General features: G+C 48.6%; 1 long non-coding RNA gene across 1 annotated transcript; it reads right to left on the reverse strand.

Moving 5' to 3' along the window:
* Nucleotides 1–1,512: 1,512 nt before the first annotated feature.
* LOC127928223 (uncharacterized) lies at nt 1,513–5,022 on the reverse strand. The gene is made up of 3 exons (XR_008130954.1): nt 4,687–5,022; nt 2,343–2,465; nt 1,513–1,614 (listed from the first exon to the last, which is right to left on the reverse strand). It is a non-coding gene; the product is annotated as an uncharacterized LOC127928223 (long non-coding RNA).
* Nucleotides 5,023–6,681: the final 1,659 nt, after the last annotated feature.

Raw genomic sequence — 6,681 nt, forward strand, 5'->3', positions numbered from 1 at the left:
TGTGCCAATGTTTGTGAACAATTACAGTAATTTGTTCCGAGCACTTTGAATAGTTACAACGCAAGAATGCATCTTTTTGGAGACCAACGTTGAAAAAGTTAATGTCTCGGTTTTGTTTTGGTTTGTTTTGAATTTTCTCAAGGGCAATATTAATCTGATCATTTTTGTACCCCCTCTCATCGAATTTTCCTTGCTTTACAGCCATATTTCTGTCGAAATCTGTTTGTTTTTTGCATGTTCTTTTGATATTGGCAGAATTGGCTGTAGGGAAAAATGTTTTTCAAGGGAAGCAGGTGACAACTATCAGCCCTCAACAAACTGTTTACGATCAGTAGGTTTCCTGTAAAGATCAGTGTTATAGAACATTATCTTCACAAAAGATCAAAGAAACTGATTTGACGTGTGTCAGAGTAAATCTCAGATGCTCAGAACAAGAGTTAAACTGTTTGCATCACCCCTCTCCAAATAGCCCACCCATTTTCACCTACCTCATCCCCACAGTTTTTATTTATTTACTTTTCTGCTCTTTTGCACACCAATATCTCTACCTGTACATGATCATCTGATCATTTATCACTCCAGTGTTAATCTGCAATATTGTAATTATTCGCCTACCTCCTCATGCCTTTTGCACACATTGTATATAGACTCCCCTTTTTTTCTACTGTGTTATTGGCTTGTTAATTGTTTACTCCATGTGTAACTCTGTGTTGTCTGTTCACACTGCTATGCTTTATCTTGGCCAGGTCGCAGTTGCAAATGAGAACCTGTTCTCAACTAGCCTACCTGGTTAAATAAAGGTGAAATAAAAAATAAAAAAAAAATACAGAACAAAAATATCATCAATGTACCATTTCCAATTATGTTAGGCAAGAAAACATTTTTAAGAGGATTGAAAATGGACTGTTTCTGTCACAATTGTTGACTAAATAAGTAATAATAATAATAATATGTAATAGTAATAATAAGTGGACCAAGGCGCAGCGTGAGTAGAGTTTCACATTTGAATTACTAGTGAAACTTCCAACAAAATGACAACGATATAAAGGCCGTGATCGCCATGGCGCACGAACACAAAACAATATCCCAAAACACAGGTGGGAAAAGGGACACACTAAGTATGATCCCCAATTAGAGGCAACAATATGCAGCCCCCCTAGTCACACTCTGACCTAAAACACCATAGAGAACCAAGAGGGCTCTCTATGGTCAGGGCGTGACAGTTTCTCCATGTAACCCACATATATATTAGCATAGTTAGAAGCCATGGGAGATCCCATAGCAGTTGCCTTCGTCTGAATAAAGAAATAATTTAGAAAGACGAAGTAGCTGTGTGTGACTACTATTTCAGACAATGTTATAATGCAGGGACTGGAAGGGAGTTCATTAGGGTCACGTTGCAGAAGAAAATGTTCCGTGGCTTTAATACCGCCCTCGTGTGGAATATTAGTGTATAACGACTCAACATCAAAAGTAACTAACCAGGTATTCTCAGGAAGAGGATCAAGATAGGAGGGGAGCTGTTCTGAGATCATACTGCTGGTGTCCTTTAGGAGGGGAGCTGTTCTGAGATCATACTGCTGGTGTCCTTTAGGAGGGGAGCTGTTCTGAGACCTTACTGCTGGTGTCCTTTATAAAGGAGGGGAGCTGTTCTGAGATCATACTGCTGGTGTCCTTTAGGAGGGGAGCTGTTCTGAGACCTTACTGCTGGTGTCCTTTATAAAGGAGGGGAGCTGTTCTGAGACCAGACTGCTGGTGTCCTTTACAAAGGAGGGGAGCTGTTCTGAGATCATACTGCTGGTGTCCTTTAGGAGGGGAGCTGTTCTGAGACCAGACTGCTGGTGTCCTTTACAAAGGAGGGGAGCTGTTCTGAGACCATACTGCTGGTGTCCTTTAGGAGGGGAGCTGTTCTGAGACCAGACTGCTGGTGTCCTTTAGGAGGGGAGCTGTTCTGAGACCATACTGCTGGTGTCCTTTACAAAGGAGGGAGCTGTTCTGAGACCATACTGCTGGTGTCCTTTAGGAGGGGAGCTGTTCTGAGACCATACTACTGGTGTCCTTTAGGAGGGGAGCTGTTCTGAGACCATACTGCTGGTGTCATTTAGGAGGGGAGCTGTTCTGAGACCATACTGCTGGTGTCCTTTAGGAGGGGAGCTGTTCTGAGACCATACTGCTGGTGTCCTTTATAAAGGAGGGGAGCTGTTCTGAGACCATACTGCTGGTGTCCTTTAGGAGGGGAGCTGTTCTGAGACCTTACTGCTGGTGTCCTTTATAAAGGAGGGGAGCTGTTCTGAGACCATACTGCTGGTGTCCTTTACAAAGGAGGGGAGCTGTTCTGAGACCATACTGCTGGTGTCCTTTAGGAGGGGAGCTGTTCTGAGATCATACTGCTGGTGTCCTTTAGGAGGGGAGCTGTTCTGAGACCATACTGCTGGTGTCCTTTAGGAGGGGAGCTGTTCTGAGACCTTACTGCTGGTGTCCTTTATAAAGGAGGGGAGCTGTTCTGAGACCATACTGCTGGTGTCCTTTAGGAGGGGAGCTGTTCTGAGACCATACTGCTGGTGTCCTTTAGGAGGGGAGCTGTTCTGAGACCATACTGCTGGTGTCATTTAGGAGGGGAGCTGTTCTGAGACCATACTGCTGGTGTCCTTTAGGAGGGGAGCTGTTCTGAGACCAGACTGCTGGTGTCCTTTAGGAGGGGAGCTGTTCTGAGACCATACTGCTGGTGTCCTTTAGGAGGGGAGCTGTTCTGAGACCATACTGCTGGTGTCATTTAGGAGGGGAGCTGTTCTGAGACCATACTGCTGGTGTCCTTTACAAAGGAGGGGAGCTGTTCTGAGACCATACTGCTGGTGTCCTTTAGGAGGGGAGCTGTTCTGAGACCATACTGCTGGTGTCCTTTATAAAGGAGGGGAGCTGTTCTGAGACCATACTGCTGGTGTCCTTTAGGAGGGAGCTGTTCTGAGACCTTACTGCTGGTGTCCTTTAGGAGGGGAGCTGTTCTGAGACCAGACTGCTGGTGTCCTTTACAAAGGAGGGGAGCTGTTCTGAGACCATACTGCTGGTGTCCTTTAGGAGGGGAGCTGTTCTGAGACCATACTGCTGGTGTCCTTTACAAAGGAGGGGAGCTGTTCTGAGATCATACTGCTGGTGTCCTTTAGGAGGGGAGCTGGTCTGAGATCATACTGCTGGTGTCCTTTAGGAGGGGAGCTGTTCTGAGACCATACTGCTGGTGTCCTTTAGGAGGGGAGCTGGTCTGAGATCATACTGCTGGTGTCCTTTAGGAGGGGAGCTGTTCTGAGACCATACTGCTGGTGTCCTTTAGGAGGGGAGCTGTTCTGAGATCATACCGCTGGTGTCCTTTAGGAGGGGAGCTGTTCTAAGATCATACTGCTGGTGTCCTTTAGGAGGGTAGCTGTTCTGAGACCAGACTGCTCGCTGGTGTCTTTAGGAGGAGCTGTTTACAAAGGAGGGGAGCTGTTCTGAGACCATACTGCTGGTGTCCTTTATAAAGGAGGGGAGCTGTTCTGAGACCATACTGCTGGTGTCCTTTATAAAGGAGGGGAGCTGTTCTGAGAGCATACTGCTGGTGTCCTTTAGGAGGGGGAGCTGTTCTGAGACCAGACTGCTGGTGTCCTTTACAAAGGAGGGGAGCTGTTCTGAGACCATACTGCTGGTGTCCTTTATAAAGGAGGGGAGCTGTTCTGAGACCATACTGCTGGTGTCCTTTATAAAGGAGGGGAGCTGTTCTGAGACCATACTGCTGGTGTCCTTTATAAAGGAGGGAGCTGTTCTGAGACCATACTGCTGGTGTCCTTTATAAAGGAGGGAGCTGTTCTGAGACCATACTGCTGGTGTCCTTTAGGAGCTGGGAGCTGTTCTGAGACCAGACTGCTGGTGTCCTTTAGGAGGGGAGCTGTTCTGAGACCAGACTGCTGGTGTCCTTTAGGAGGGGAGCTGTTCTGAGACCATACTGCTGGTGTCCTTTACAAAGGAGGGGAGCTGTTCTGAGACCATACTGCTGGTGTCCTTTAGGAGGGGAGCTGTTCTGAGACCATACTGCTGGTGTCCTTTAGGAGGGGAGCTGTTCTGAGACCATACTGCTGGTGTCCTTTAGGAGGGGAGCTGTTCTGAGACCATACTGCTGGTGTCATTTAGGAGGGGAGCTGTTCTGAGACCATACTGCTGGTGTCCTTTACAAAGGAGGGGAGCTGTTCTGAGACCATACTGCTGGTGTCCTTTAGGAGGGGAGCTGTTCTGAGACCATACTGCTGGTGTCCTTTATAAAGGAGGGGAGCTGTTCTGAGACCATACTGCTGGTGTCCTTTAGGAGGGGAGCTGTTCTGAGACCTTACTGCTGGTGTCCTTTAGGAGGGGAGCTGTTCTGAGACCAGACTGCTGGTGTCCTTTACAAAGGAGGGGAGCTGTTCTGAGACCATACTGCTGGTGTCCTTTAGGAGGGGAGCTGTTCTGAGACCATACTGCTGGTGTCCTTTACAAAGGAGGGGAGCTGTTCTGAGATCATACTGCTGGTGTCCTTTAGGAGGGGAGCTGGTCTGAGATCATACTGCTGGTGTCCTTTAGGAGGGGAGCTGTTCTGAGACCATACTGCTGGTGTCCTTTAGGAGGGGAGCTGGTCTGAGATCATACTGCTGGTGTCCTTTAGGAGGGGAGCTGTTCTGAGACCATACTGCTGGTGTCCTTTAGGAGGGGAGCTGTTCTGAGATCATACTGCTGGTGTCCTTTAGGAGGGGAGCTGTTCTGAGATCATACTGCTGGTGTCCTTTAGGAGGGTAGCTGTTCTGAGACCAGACTGCTGGTGTCCTTTACAAAGGAGGGGAGCTGTTCTGAGACCATACTGCTGGTGTCCTTTAGGAGGGGAGCTGTTCTGAGACCATACTGCTGGTGTCCTTTAGGAGGGGAGCTGTTCTGAGACCATACTGCTGGTGTCCTTTAGGAGGGGAGCTGTTCTGAGAACATACTGCTGGTGTCCTTTAGGAGGGGAGCTGTTCTGAGACCATACTGCTGGTGTCCTTTATAAAGGAGGGTAGCTGTTCTGAGATCATACTGCTGGTGTCCTTTAGGAGGGGAGCTGTTCTGAGATCATACTGCTGGTGTCCTTTACAAAGGAGGGGAGCTGTTCTGAGACCATACTACTGGTGTCCTTTATAAAGGAGGGGAGCTGTTCTGAGACCATACTGCTGGTGTCCTTTAGGAGGGGAGCTGTTCTGAGACCATACTGCTGGTGTCCTTTATAAAGGAGGGGAGCTGTTCTGAGACCTTACTGCTGGTGTCCTTTATAAAGGAGGGGAGCTGTTCTGAGACCATCCTGCTGGTGTCCTTTAGGAGGGGAGCTGTTCTGAGACCAGACTGCTGGTGTCCTTTACAAAGGAGGGGAGCTGTTCTGAGACCATACTGCTGGTGTCCTTTATAAAGGAGGGGAGCTGTTCTGAGACCATACTGCTGGTGTCCTTTATAAAGGAGGGGAGCTGTTCTGAGACCATACTGCTGGTGTCCTTTATAAAGGAGGGGAGCTGTTCTGAGAGCATACTGCTGGTGTCCTTTAGGAGGGGAGCTGTTCTGAGACCAGACTGCTGGTGTCCTTTACAAAGGAGGGGAGCTGTTCTGAGACCATACTGCTGGTGTCCTTTATAAAGGAGGGGAGCTGTTCTGAGACCATACTGCTGGTGTCCTTTATAAAGGAGGGGAGCTGTTCTGAGACCATACTGCTGGTGTCCTTTATAAAGGAGGGGAGCTGTTCTGAGACCATACTGCTGGTGTCCTTTATAAAGGAGGGGAGCTGTTCTGAGACCATACTGCTGGTGTCCTTTAGGAGGGGAGCTGTTCTGAGACCAGACTGCTGGTGTCCTTTAGGAGGGGAGCTGTTCTGAGACCAGACTGCTGGTGTCCTTTAGGAGGGGAGCTGTTCTGAGACCATACTGCTGGTGTCCTTTACAAAGGAGGGGAGCTGTTCTGAGACCATACTGCTGGTGTCCTTTAGGAGGGGAGCTGTTCTGAGATCATACTGCTGGTGTCCTTTAGGAGGGGAGCTGTTCTGAGACCAGACTGCTGGTGTCCTTTACAAAGGAGGGGAGCTGTTCTGAGACCATGCTGCTGGTGTCCTTTAGGAGGGGAGCTGTTCTGAGACCATACTGCTGGTGTCCTTTAGGAGGGGAGCTGTTCTGAGATCATACTGCTGGTGTCCTTTATAAAGGAGGGGAGCTGTTCTGAGACCATACTGCTGGTGTCCTTTAGGAGGGGAGCTGTTCTGAGATCATACTGCTGGTGTCCTTTACAAAGGAGGGGAGCTGTTCTGAGACCATACTGCTGGTGTCCTTTATAAAGGAGGGGAGCTGTTCTGAGACCATACTGCTGGTGTCCTTTAGGAGGGGAGCTGTTCTGAGACCATACTGCTGGTGTCCTTTACAAAGGAGGGGAGCTGTTCTGAGACCATACTGCTGGTGTCCTTTACAAAGGAGGGGAGCTGTTCTGAGACCATACTGCTGGTGTCCTTTAGGAGGGGAGCTGTTCTGAGACCATACTGCTGGTGTCCTTTAGGAGGAGAGCTGTTCTGAGACCATACTGCTGGTGTCCTTTACAAAGGATGGGAGCTGTTCTGAGACCATACTGCTGGTGTCCTTTACAAAGGATGGGAGCTGTTCTGAGACCATACTGCTGGTG

Source organism: Oncorhynchus keta, unplaced genomic scaffold (genome assembly GCF_023373465.1).
Source record: "Oncorhynchus keta strain PuntledgeMale-10-30-2019 unplaced genomic scaffold, Oket_V2 Un_scaffold_2376_pilon_pilon, whole genome shotgun sequence".
Lineage (NCBI taxonomy): Eukaryota > Metazoa > Chordata > Actinopteri > Salmoniformes > Salmonidae > Oncorhynchus > Oncorhynchus keta.